Consider the following 12,776-nt stretch of genomic DNA (forward strand, 5'->3'; position numbering starts at 1 on the left):
CATTGTGAAGTTTTTATTCAGTGCATATACACTGGAGCGAGATATGTGCAGAATGACGCTGAGCGGAAGCTAGTATGATATAGAACCTTCTGTAGTGTGGTAGTGAAAGAGTTAACCTTCTGTAGTGTGGTAGTGAAAGAGTTAACCTTCTGTAGTGTGGTAGTGAAAGGATTATGTCTGTTTTCATTTAATAAGTGGTCTTAAAATGTCAGTAGTGTACCAGAGCAGACTATATTTTTAGGAAGGAGGTTGAAGAGGAGTATCTTGACTTGACTTTGCATTAGTTTGTGGTTAACTATCCAGAGCTAGTATGAGGAACAGCATGGGTTGTGAGTGACAAGAAATTATATTATATTATATTTCCCTGCTATGTAAGCGGGGCGGGTGACAAACACCAAACCTCGTCACACAGCAGTGGCTGATAGTTCACGTAGCCCGCTTGAATGAACTGTGAGAGATAATTCATAACATAGTGTTATTGTTGTTATCGCTAGCTTCTAAAAGACGGGAGGGAAAAACCGCAGCTCACATGAGCTGCTCGTACACACACGCACCATTCAGCATGCATCTGAACTCTGAACCATGCCCAATATTATGATATTGGGCAGAGAGCGACAATGTGAGAAACAGGAGCACAGCTCGCTGCTCGCACACACACTATCCCTCCCCCTCTCTCGCTCTGAATGAAACGGAATGCATTGGTATCACTCCGGAATCACGTTTCACAATCACAGTGATCAAGTAAATAAAACGTCCAACTCGCGCAAAATATCATATCAGCAGAGCATTGTCAAAACGCTGTGTATATCCATCAATAGCCATCAACTTAATGACGTCACCGCCATGGCGGCCTGTCCTGACCAATAGCGCATCTTGAAAGGCGCCTGTATGGAAAATGCTGACGAAATATAATACCTAAGTTGTTTGTTATTTTCTTTGAGTTTACCTATTGAATGAATTTACTTTCTTATGGCATTAGGTTGCAATAAATCCACTTGAATGAAATTCGTTCGATCATAAAAATGTGTGACATTCTAAATGTGTTTTAATGTTGTTTAATGACAATACACCCGAGTCCCGACTTGCGTTTTATGATGAAGGTCTTTTTAATATAGACACTGCATTTGTCACAAGTTAAGTTGCTATAACTTATAACGTTAAGATAAGTGTATTAACATTTTCCTTCTCTCTGCTGATGTCTGTTGTCGCATTCCTGACCTGACGCTCAGAGTAAACATGTAGCTGCGGCTAAACTAAACTCACGTGTTGTCAAGTTATTGTTATAAGGAACCCAGTCCAGACTGCATCCCTTTAACAATTGTTTGTATTGAGCCATATTGTATTGTACCCATTCTGCAATGTGTTAAATAACGTTTGCATCCATTCATCCTACTAGCGTTAACGTTACCACATCATTACGTTAGCATGTAAGCTAACAAAATCGCTGATGCTAGCCTCAGCTAGCCTCGATGCTTACTATACATAGAGAATGCCATTCACATTAGCATGTAGCTAACAACACACCGGAGATCTTTTGTGAGACTAAACTATCCGCTCTTGGTGGTAAATTGTGTTGCTGTTGGTTTTGTTTCATCAACAAATGAGAGGCAGAACACACAGTGAATGTATCCGTTTGTTTATTGCACTTTTATTGCACTTTCTTTGCTGAAAAAGATATGCTACAATGGCTAAATGGCTAACGCAAGGTATTTAAAGATGGCAGCTTTGTTGTTTTTAAGCAGGAAGTGTAGTGAGCGTTCAACCTTTTCTGATTGGTTGAAATGGTCTTCATGTCTGAACAACATCGCCGCCTACTGCTTTGCCATTGTACTACATGTATCGGTTGCTGGTTTTCCAGCCGCCGTGAGTACGTGGTTATACGCGGTTATTCACCTGTGTGGACAGAGGTTTATTTTTTTCAAAACTTTGGTGTCATTAATACCCGTGATCGTGTGGACAGGGCCTAAGAAAGGAGAGCTTGTGTCCTTGTGTGTGTTTTTAACACCTCGTTAAGTACCTGTGATTAATGCATGACACTCGCACAGACCACTCAGCGTGAGCCCTCGCTTGTAGTTTTTGCCACAGTATGAGAGACAATACTGTCGAACTATATCTAACAATAATTAACTCATTTACAAGTTGTATTTAAGTTTGGCAAATAATGAATAAGATAAAGACAATTTCAAAGCAGTCAAAAATGCAATATTTCCATTTTGACCCATTATCTGAATTGCGACACATGTTCTCGATTTCGGAGGAATAGACGGTACCGAGTCACATAGCTTCCTCTGTGTTTGAACCTGCCTGTTCTAACTTTGCTCTCTGTGTGTATAGGATCACACCCCCCCCAGACTACTCCCCACCCGTGGACGTCTCCCGCCTGGACACTGCCTGGGGTCACATGGAGTGACCAGTGGTGCGTTATTGAAATCATCAGGGGTTGCACGCACCACGTGCACGCGCGCTCCCGGCGCGCATTTAATGTCCCCTCGCTTGAGCACAGACTAAAGACAGTGCCTAATTGCCTCTACGAATGAAATGTAACACATGTCTTCACAACAAGTTAGGTGTGAATGTATCTGAGAACGTATTTAACACACCTGACGACCGGCGCTATTGATATGCAAATAGCGAGTACTTATCATGGGGTGGCACGGAGTGCAACCCCGTCCCATGAAGAACGCATGCCTGGGAGTGACCTTCCTCACCCGTGTTCACATTCCAGTAAAAAGCCTGGTACCCATTAAATACCCTAAACCGCCTCATTCTTCTGTACCTTGTGTTCTGCTCTTGGGTTCAAACCTAGACGCCACCCTAACACATGTAATATGTGAGGGACCCCCATCGTATCTCGTTACGACTCCCATCCGAGAAGATATATGGTTTTAGATGTGATTTAGTCCAGAATTCCATAAATGTCTATACTGCAGGTGGGGAGAGAACCTTTGTGTGAAACCTATGATCAGAATAGTCGTTCTTATACTCGTTGTTCTAACATCAATCAAATATTAGTGAAGACCCCCTGGACCCCACTTTGAGAACCACTGCTGTATACGCACTCCCAACAGACCCAACACTGCTGAACTGTGCCACCGCTATACACAACCCCACTGCCAACAGACCCAACACTGCTGAACTGTGCCACCGCTATACACAACCCCACTGCCAACAGACCCAACACTGCTGAACGGTGCCAGCGCTATACACAACCCCACTGCCAACAGACCCAACACTAGACATCAAAATGGAGGACCCTGATGTAAACAAGACGAAAGTCTTTCTCTGGTCTGCATCCCCTTAACAATTGTATGTATTGAGCCGTACTGTATTGCACCCATTCTGCAATCTGGTAATAAAAGTTTCAATCAATCAATCAATCAATCAATCAACGTCTACATATCAGCCATCCTACCGCAACATCTGCAGTATTGTACACCACAACAATATCTCCCGCATTGCCGACTCCAGCAGCCTGGTTGCATCAGATCCTTCCCCAGTGTTGGCTAATGTGTATCTTTCCCCTTTCCAGCTCACTCAGCAAGGGGAACACCCAGCACTAAAACACAGCTTATCGCCACACACACTGAGCCAAAGCGTATGTCTTTCTGCCCAATCGGGTAAGGTAACAGCTAGCTTATCATTATGATGCAGACACCGGAGCATATGGGGCGGGGGGGGGGGGGGGGGGGTGTTATGACTTATGACACCTGTGACTGAAGCCCCAGTTGTTTCTACAGGACATTATCAGATTAGAGTGCCTCTCTTGTTCGAATGGCCTCTTGTCTCGCCGTGAGAAAAGCATTCCTATCAGCTGTTGCCAGGATCACTCTCTCTCTCTCTCTCACACATTCAGAATGGTGTTGGAAAATCTTGGCAAGCTATACGAGCAGTCTGGCTGGAGTTATGTGGGGGGGGGGCTGGGGGATATTGGTAAATATCACAGGACATTTTTTGACGACCCCCCCTGGACCAATCCAGGCAGTTCAGAGCTACAGTCAGTCAGGCATTTCATCGTCCAGTCTGAACTTCATGGCTATTTGTTTAATTACACTGTGAGGGACAGAGCACAAGCCTTTATCTGACAGATGCCCCGAAGCCTGTTTGCATGGTTCAGTGGGGGGGCAATAACCGATCCAGAAAGGTTTAAAGTGTGTCTAATTAGCCATCTACTCATATCAGTGTAGAGAAGCCACATTTGGGGGAGGGGGGGGGGGGGGGTTCTCAGAGATAAGATTACTGCCTGCTTTGGTCAGTGATACAACATGCATGTCTGGCAACTTTGAATATCCAGTGTCTGTTGTTTGGTTGTATCACCAATGGTAATAGGATTTATATTTTTTTTATAATAAAAATCCTAAATATAGTATTTGCTCATTGATAATCACTGTGAAATTAGCTGTGGTGACTAATTCTAACACTTTGACTGCGATTATTAAAAATAAAAGCCCCAGTGATCTTATGGGGCCCATGTGGTCCCATGTGGGCGGACCTTAGGGTCAATTCACTTTGAAAGAATTTTTTTCAAGCAGAATAAGTTATGTATTAAAACCAGCAGGGGAGGTAAATAACAGAATTTACATAGAAACTGCCCCGCAGGGGTTACGGTCAGCTTTTAGCAATGATCATTAACACATTAGACTACGATATAGAAAGCCCTCCACGCTGGGTCCTCGTGTACACTGTACTGTTGAGAGTAGGCCTGACGTTGTTACCTAAATATTTGCTCAGCGCTACACCACGCCATGCAATATCACTCTCGCCTCCCCGGTGACAACTATGGCACACCATATTAAGCGGTAATGAGCTGTGCTTGATCGTCCTAAGTGTGCAATGATGAGCGTTCCGTACCATGAAATTGGATGTCCGCGTGACAGTGGGGGGAAATGCCCATATAGTGCTGATGCGGCAGAGGACAGATGGAGATCCAGCTGCCAAGGAGCTGAGTGAAATATCGGGACGGATACACAGCCCTGAGGACACAATTACCTGTGTCAACTCCAGCCCCCTCCCACCCCTACCCACCGACACGCGAGTCATGAGCCAGGCATGTGCCGCCTGCCTGCAAATGAAACCAGGGCCGCATGCCAATGCCACTTTTTCACTTTGGTGCATCACCAGATGGGTCACAACAAGTCAACTGACAATGAACCAAAGAGAGGCAACAGCTCTCTCTTCACTATTAGCCAGGACATTGATATTGTTTAATTGGATAGAGTCCCACCTTCCCATAGGCGCTGGGTAGAGGAGGTGATAGACAGTCACAGCTTAGACTCAGCCTGGAGGGTTCTACTCAACAGTACTATAAGGTCTGGCAGCGTGATTTCCCACTAGTGGCATTATTTCATGCCCTCTCCTTCACGCCCTCTGGGTATGTGAGTTGTCTTGTCTGGGTGATGTGTCTCGTTAATAATAATTGTGTTTGTATGTAGAATATATGAAAAACTCAATAAAAAGAACCTTGGTTATTATTTGTCCTTGCCGATACCGATCCCTGATTCCATAACGTTCAGTATTAGCCCAATACCAAGTACCGATCTGCTCCGTTGCTTTTATTGAAGAGTATAGACTTAGACCATCCGTTGGGGTCATTTGGGGTTCCGATATAATCCATTTCTTTCCATTACAAATATCGACCCCCCCCCCCCCCCCCCGCCGAGCCTTTTCACTCCAGCTACCTTGTTCTATTCCTCTTTTGGTTAATTCTAATATTTCAAAGCAGTATATGGGTTAGAAGACAAATTGCAGTCCAGGGAGGGTCGAATCCCGCCCCGAAAGACAAAGTGAATCATATCCCGCAGCCGTTATATGAGAGAGAAGGTTGTGTTATGATTAGATGAAAGGAAGAGATTGGCGGGGGGGGGGGGGGGGGGTGTCTCCTCCTAGTGACCTAGTAGCTCCGAAAGTGAATCTTCAGCCATGGATAATGTCTTCTAATAATTGGTTTGACGCCGGAGGGCTATTAACTGTGTCGGTAAGTAGTGGGGAAGGGCAGTGATTGTTCCTGGTCCTGAATGCTCATAAAGCTCTGGTGACCGTTGCTGGTTCCCGGCTATATTCGTACGCTTTGCTTGCTTCATATCACGGCCAGGTACCAGCTTTGCATACCATGTTCGAATTCTGTTGAGCAACCTCCTCCTCTAGAGTTATTACTGTCCATAATAATTCTACTAGCAGGCACCACATTCAACATGGCAGTGATTAACTCTAGTTATACAACGGCATGCAAATTTCTCGATTCTGATTGGCTGAAACAGTCATTTTACACGTCTTTATTGGCAACAATTCCACGCTGCTGGCCCAGGACCCGCCCACAACCGACCCACATCACATCACTCCGCCGGATCACAAGAAGGTGGACAATAATCTTTACAAATGGATATGTTGATAGCGACTAAACGACTAAATATCAAGCGATTCTGTCACAGCGAATGTCTTAGTCGTTTAAACAATGTTGGATGATGTAATTGATGGGTCTTGAATCATTCTGTAACAAAAGAAAAATCGCGGTTTGATTGATTGATTAATTTACAAAAAAAATTAAATTTCTTTTTCCGTTCGACTGTCAGCGCTCGCTCTAGTCTCCACCCACCGCCACACACCCCCCCCCACCCCCCCCCCCACCCCCCCCCACACACACACACACACACACACACACACACACACACACATGCACGCACGCACGCACACACACACACACACGCACACACACGCACACACACACACACACACACACTCTGCCTGCAACGCGGGGGATAGTCAGACTGAGAGAGCTGGGTGCTGCGCTGTTCTAAGTGAGCATGGCCTATTGAGTTGATTGATTGATTGATTTCTAATTTTATTACTGTACGCTTGGTTTCCAACTGGTTAAGTTTAGGCCCTCTACAGTAGGTTTAAAAAAATAAATAAAAGAATAGGGCGAAGAAAACGTTTTTTTCCTATAGGGCAAAGAAAACTTTTTAATTTGTTTTACCTACTTTATATAGAAGCATCTAAGAATGAAGTTCTATGGAAAGTAGGTCTGCATTCCCTTAACAATTGTGTGTATTGAGCCGTACTGTATTGTACCCATTCTGCATCTGGTAATACAATTTTCAATCAATCATTCCAATAATACACAGTTGGATGTGTTAGTTGGTTGGATGCACTTCAAGCTGCTTCCACATGAGGCAACTTCTCTCAATCATTCCAATAATACACAGTTGGATGTGTTAGTTTGGTTGGATGCACTTCAAGCTGCTTCCACATGGAGGCAACTTGTCTTTTTTGTAGTTGTGGGAACTACTTTTTCTGGCGGATGGTTTTTTCAATAAATCTTCGATTAGTGTGTGTTTATTGTATAGAAATAAGTTTGGATGAATCTGGCAGTTGTATAAAAGCTTTACACCACTTGCAGTCGTGATTTGTGAACAATAAACCATGCCTAGGGGGGTCTAACGACCACCCCTAGGCATGGTTTATTGTTCACAAACCACTCCTGCGCGTGATGTAATGCTTAATTATTACATGGCGTTTTAACATTCGCCGAAATGCTTGATTGTGATTGGTCAATAGCGCTCGGCAGAGGTCCGTTATTACTTGATAACGGACCTCTGCCGAGCAATAATGACCGCTGTTCGCAGCTGGAGCAATCAAGCCCACTGACACACACTGCATCAGTGCAATCAGACACACCTGCCGGCTGCCGGCGATGACAGCACGGAGCGACAGAACAGAACTGCGTCTGCATTTGATCTCGTCTTGTCGATGGTGTAAAATGAATTAGGTATATTGTTAGTAAGTTAGCCATGTAATAAGCGGGATAATGTATAGCTATACTCGGTCATTGTCGCAAAATAATTGACCTTCACTACGTTTAGAACACCTCGGCGAGGCGCCTCGGTATTCTAAACTCCGTGTTGGTCAATTATTTTGCGACAATGACCTCGTAGCTATACATTATCCCTTACTTATTACTGTCCATAATAACTCTACTAGCAGGCACCACATTCAACATGGTATTGATTAACGATAATTAATAGAAGAGGAAGAAGATTATTGTATTGTCAATTGTCAAGGCAATTTATGTCTTTTCACATATCCCTCCTAGTTAGATATGCATTTCATCGGGGAGGTCAGAGCGAAGCGAAGCCCAAAGCGCTAATGCGTGTCCATTGTCACGACTTTGTTGTTTTCTGTGATTGGTCACTCATGATGTCGCAAAACACTATGGGTAGTTTTTACTCGCCTACTCTACACAGAATTGTTTCCGATGTCTATCTACTCAATCGAGTCTGGAAAACGGTACAACATCCTGGTATTTTTTTTAGTACACTGATGCTAGAGGGGATATTTGCCAACAAAGCATTTTTCCACATTCAGTTACTGAACCCCTAACCCCTACTGATCAGAGAGCACTATGCAGATTACAGCCATTGTTGGATCCTACTATCCTATGCTGTACCTCACATGGTGTTCAAAGGTGGACAAATGCACTGTTCTCCTGGATTTCTCACAGAGGGCCTATAACTCACACACCATGGGGACATGCAGAGAGATTAGTTTGCTGTGGTCATCACCTCTAAGGACTGCAGGTATCCCTAACACCAGCGGTTCCATTAATTTCAGTGCACAAGGTGAGGCCTTGATAATGGGATTTGAAAGCGGTCTTCTCGGCTGCATTCACAGATAAAGTGCACAAAGGGAAAAGGGGGAATAAAGATTAAGGGTACTACGACTATGCTTGCACCTCATGGTACCAAAGCACCTCAAAGGCGCTAAAAACAAAATTACAAACATCTCAAAACAAACTGGTCAGACTACTGCTTGACCTTACTCCTAGAACCCACCTCACCCCTGCCCACTTTGACAACCTAGGATGGCTTAGAGTAGACGACAGAGTACAGCAACTTGCAATGGGCCTGGTCTACAAGATACACTACACGACCAAGGTACCCATGTACATGACTAAATACTTCCCAAAGGTCAGTGAATACCACGATCACAACACCAGAGGGAGCTCCACAAATCATGTTAAACCCAGATTCGGCTCAAACAAGGGACTAAACACGTTTCGCAATTATGCCACATCAATGTGGAACGCCCTACCCAAAGCTGTAAAGGAATGTGAATCACTACCCACTTTCAAAAACACTCTCAAAAAACACCTAAGGGAGACTGCAACTCGAAACTGGCCCCTGTAAATGTCCGAACACAACCCCCGCCAACCCCCCCCCCCCCCCCCCCCCCACTCCAACCCCCCCCCCCCCCCCCCCCCCCCAACCACCTCCAATGTACAGTCCCACCCCCACCTACCCAATCCAATGTACAGTTTCTACGCCTAATGTATATACTCTTTTCTTTCTGGACTCTTTTTGTATCACAAATACAGTACTGTAATTGCAAATCTGGTATGTCATAAATGTATAGATGTAGCAGTACTGTCTATCTGTATGTCATGTATGTCATATATGTTACGATGAATTGGAAATGGGGGACCCTGGTGGAAACAAGACGAAAGTCTTTCTCTGGTCTGCATCCCCTTAACAATTGTATGTATTGAGCTGTACTGCACTGTACCCATTCTGCAATCTGTTAATAAAGTTTTCATTCATTCATTCATTCAACGATTAAAAAAGCTGATTGTTGATATTTGACTCGCATTGTTTTCTTTAAAGTTAGCGGAAGTCAGGCTTTTCTTCATGATAAAATTAGGATTGGAGTGATTTTTCAATAGTGACTGATTAATGGTGTGTATGAGCAGCCCTGCCTGAAGCCCAGTAAGCTTAAAGGATAATTATCATTATATGGGGTCTAAATGACTAATAGGGACAAAAACCTTTGGAATTGGTCCAATATTGAGCGAGATCGCTTCAACCTGAAACGGGCTGCAATGTAATCTTTGTTTGTGTAATTATTTTTGCATATCAAAGTACGTCCACTAAAAGTGACAGATTGACATGCACAAATGCCCCCAAGGATTACATTGCGGCCCATTTTACAGCTACAGGCAGGTGCGATCTCAATAAAAAATACAGGACTTTTACCATTTAAAATCTTCTTCGACCAGGTTGGGATTCTCCTTTGGCCAGTAGATGTTTTCTTATTTCCCAGCTGGTTTGAATCCAGATGGGTTACAATTGCAGGAGTCATGGCTGTCATTTTATAGGACAAGCCGGTTTGGGCCAAATGACATGTTGTTGCAGACAAAGGTAACCTGATCATTTTGTGATACTTAGTTGTCTAGTGGTGGAAGAAACACACAATAAGTACAAATACCCCGATAAAATAATACAAAATAGTACTCTGGTAAAAGTAAAATTCCTTAAGTAAAAGGAGAGAGGTATTTGATAATAAATGTACTTAAAGGTGCTATAGATACAATTTGTATGTAGAGTAATCATTTAACCTCTTAAGTCCTAGCCATATTTTCATAAAATCCACCTAAAAATATACAAGTTCAAGTTTGTTTATTATTTGTCACAACAAAATACAGAATACTTTATGATGAAATGCTTGTTTCTGTATGAGCCCCTGAGAGTGTGCAAAAAAGTAAAAGTACAGTAAAAAAAATAAAAAAAATAAAAAGTAAGTAAGGGAATGTTCAGTCAATATACATATATACAATACAGAGTAAAATGAGTAACAGAGAGGTACAATGCAGAAATGAGATGAGGTACAAAACTTAGGGTAGGGTGCAAATGAGGTATGGATGTAGTGGAAATCTCTTTAATAATAGATAAATATAAAGTGTGTTAAAGTGTCTAAGGTGAGTGTTTGTTTAAAGTGAATGTGTACCTGTGTAAGTGTGTGCAGTGAGTATAGATCAGGGGTCAGCAACCTTTACTATCAAAAGAGCCATTTTCCCCCTCCCACAAAATAAAATTCCTCTGGATCCGCAAAACCAATTTACCCTTAAAATGAAGATAACACAGTGTATAACATTTTATATAGTTATCCCCAAGCATACCCCAAATTTTGCATAAAACGCCTGACAATTGCATACCCAAAGTAATTTGCGATTTATTATACTTCATACTTATAGCACACAGTTTGTTGCATTAATGGAATTATAACGCAACAAAGAGAATTGTTTTGACTTTTTATTGCTGTTTTTACCTGTTATAACTAGGGATGGGTACCGAATTCGGTACTTTTAAAGGTACCTACCGAAACACGTCGGTACTACCGAGTATCGATTCACGTGAGATCCAACGGTGCCTACTTTCGGTTATGAGAAAAAGAAAAAAAAAGTCAGATGACGTCACGTTTTGTTTACCACAAAACGAAACCGCACTTTAATGTCAACGGCCAGTGGCGGTTGGAATGCCCCACGGGCCCTGAGGTGAGATTGACAGCATTGATTGCTGGTAATGTTGTTGTCCTCCAGTTGTTGTTGTCGTCCCCCCCCCCCCCCCCCCCCCCCCCCCCGCGGGCCCTGAGGCGACTGCCTCGCCTGCCTCACCTATATCGCTGCCGGTGTCAACGGCACAATACATGTTTTCAAACTCTCTTTGGGTGTTTGCAATTCATGGGGAGTATACTTGTCTCTGATATCTTGGGCAGGTTGTTATGTCTCTGCTATCTTGGTACAGTGGGCAAGTTGTTAGAAAGTGTAGCTCAGTTTTCCACCTCTGCTCTTGCTCTCTGCTACTATCTCCAAACTTCCACTCCTCTCGAAACTTTATTTTATTATGTGCTCGCGCTGCCGCGGTGGGTAGAGGAAGTAGAGACGTTGCCGTGCATACATTTTACATTTACATTTGGTCATTTAGCTGACGCTTTTATCAAAAGTGACTTACAAGTTTTGTACAACAAGACAGCAGGAAGGGTACAACTCTATCAGCTGGGTAACAATGTTCATCAAAGTGTTGAGTGCTATAGTGTAGGTTAGTATATTAGGACAAGTGCATGACAGTAAGATTAGTTAGTGTTAGATTTATTTATTATTATTATTTTTTTCATTTCATTTCAGATAATGATTGAAGAAGTGCGTCTTTTGGGGGTGGATGATTGGCGCAGTGGGCAAGGCGCTCACCTCTAACGCAGGAGACGCTGGGTTCAAGCCCAGCTCTCGGTGTTGCTACCGGCTGGCCGGTCGTTCATACTAACACAATTGGCAAGTGTTAGAGGGCGGGAAAGCCGGTGGGTGGGGATTTGACGTTGTGGACAGCGACTCCTACAGGTCGGTTTGGTGACGCCGGTGCGACGGAATCAGGAAGTGACGGGGGCAGCGTGAGCCTCCCGCGCGTTACTCCTCGCCACTGAGAGCTCGAGCTGCTGCGGCGAAAAGATGCGACAGGCTGCTCCTCATGTACCGGAGGGGACACGTGATGCAAGGCTTCTGTCCTCGCTACAGCCGACCTGTGGGTGGCATAGTCTAGCAACGTTCAAGACAGGGGAGGGAAGAATTGGATACACGAAATTGGGATGGGAGAAAAATAGAAAATGGGGAGAAAAAGTGGATAAAAAAAGAAGTGCGTCTTTAGTCGATGGCGAAATATTGGACGGGTTTAGCCTGTCCTCACTGTGGTGGGAAGTTCGTTCCACCATTGTGGGGCAAGGACAGAGAATAGGCGGCTTCTCTTTGATGACCCTCCTGGAGCTCGGATAGGAGTAGGTCTGAGGCGGCCAGAAGATGCAGAACGTAGGGGTCTTGAGGGTGTGTAGTTAGAGACCATTGACCGGAGGTAGGCGGGAGCCGTTGCCTTTGCCGCACGGTATGCCAGGTCGAGGGCCTTGAAGCGGATTTGTGCAGCCATGGGGAGCCAGTGCAGGTCCCTGAGAAGTGGGTTGACATG

This window comes from Notolepis coatsorum (genome assembly GCF_963971535.1).
Source record: "Notolepis coatsorum genome assembly, chromosome: 9".
In the NCBI taxonomy this organism is placed as follows: Eukaryota; Metazoa; Chordata; class Actinopteri; order Aulopiformes; family Paralepididae; genus Notolepis; species Notolepis coatsorum.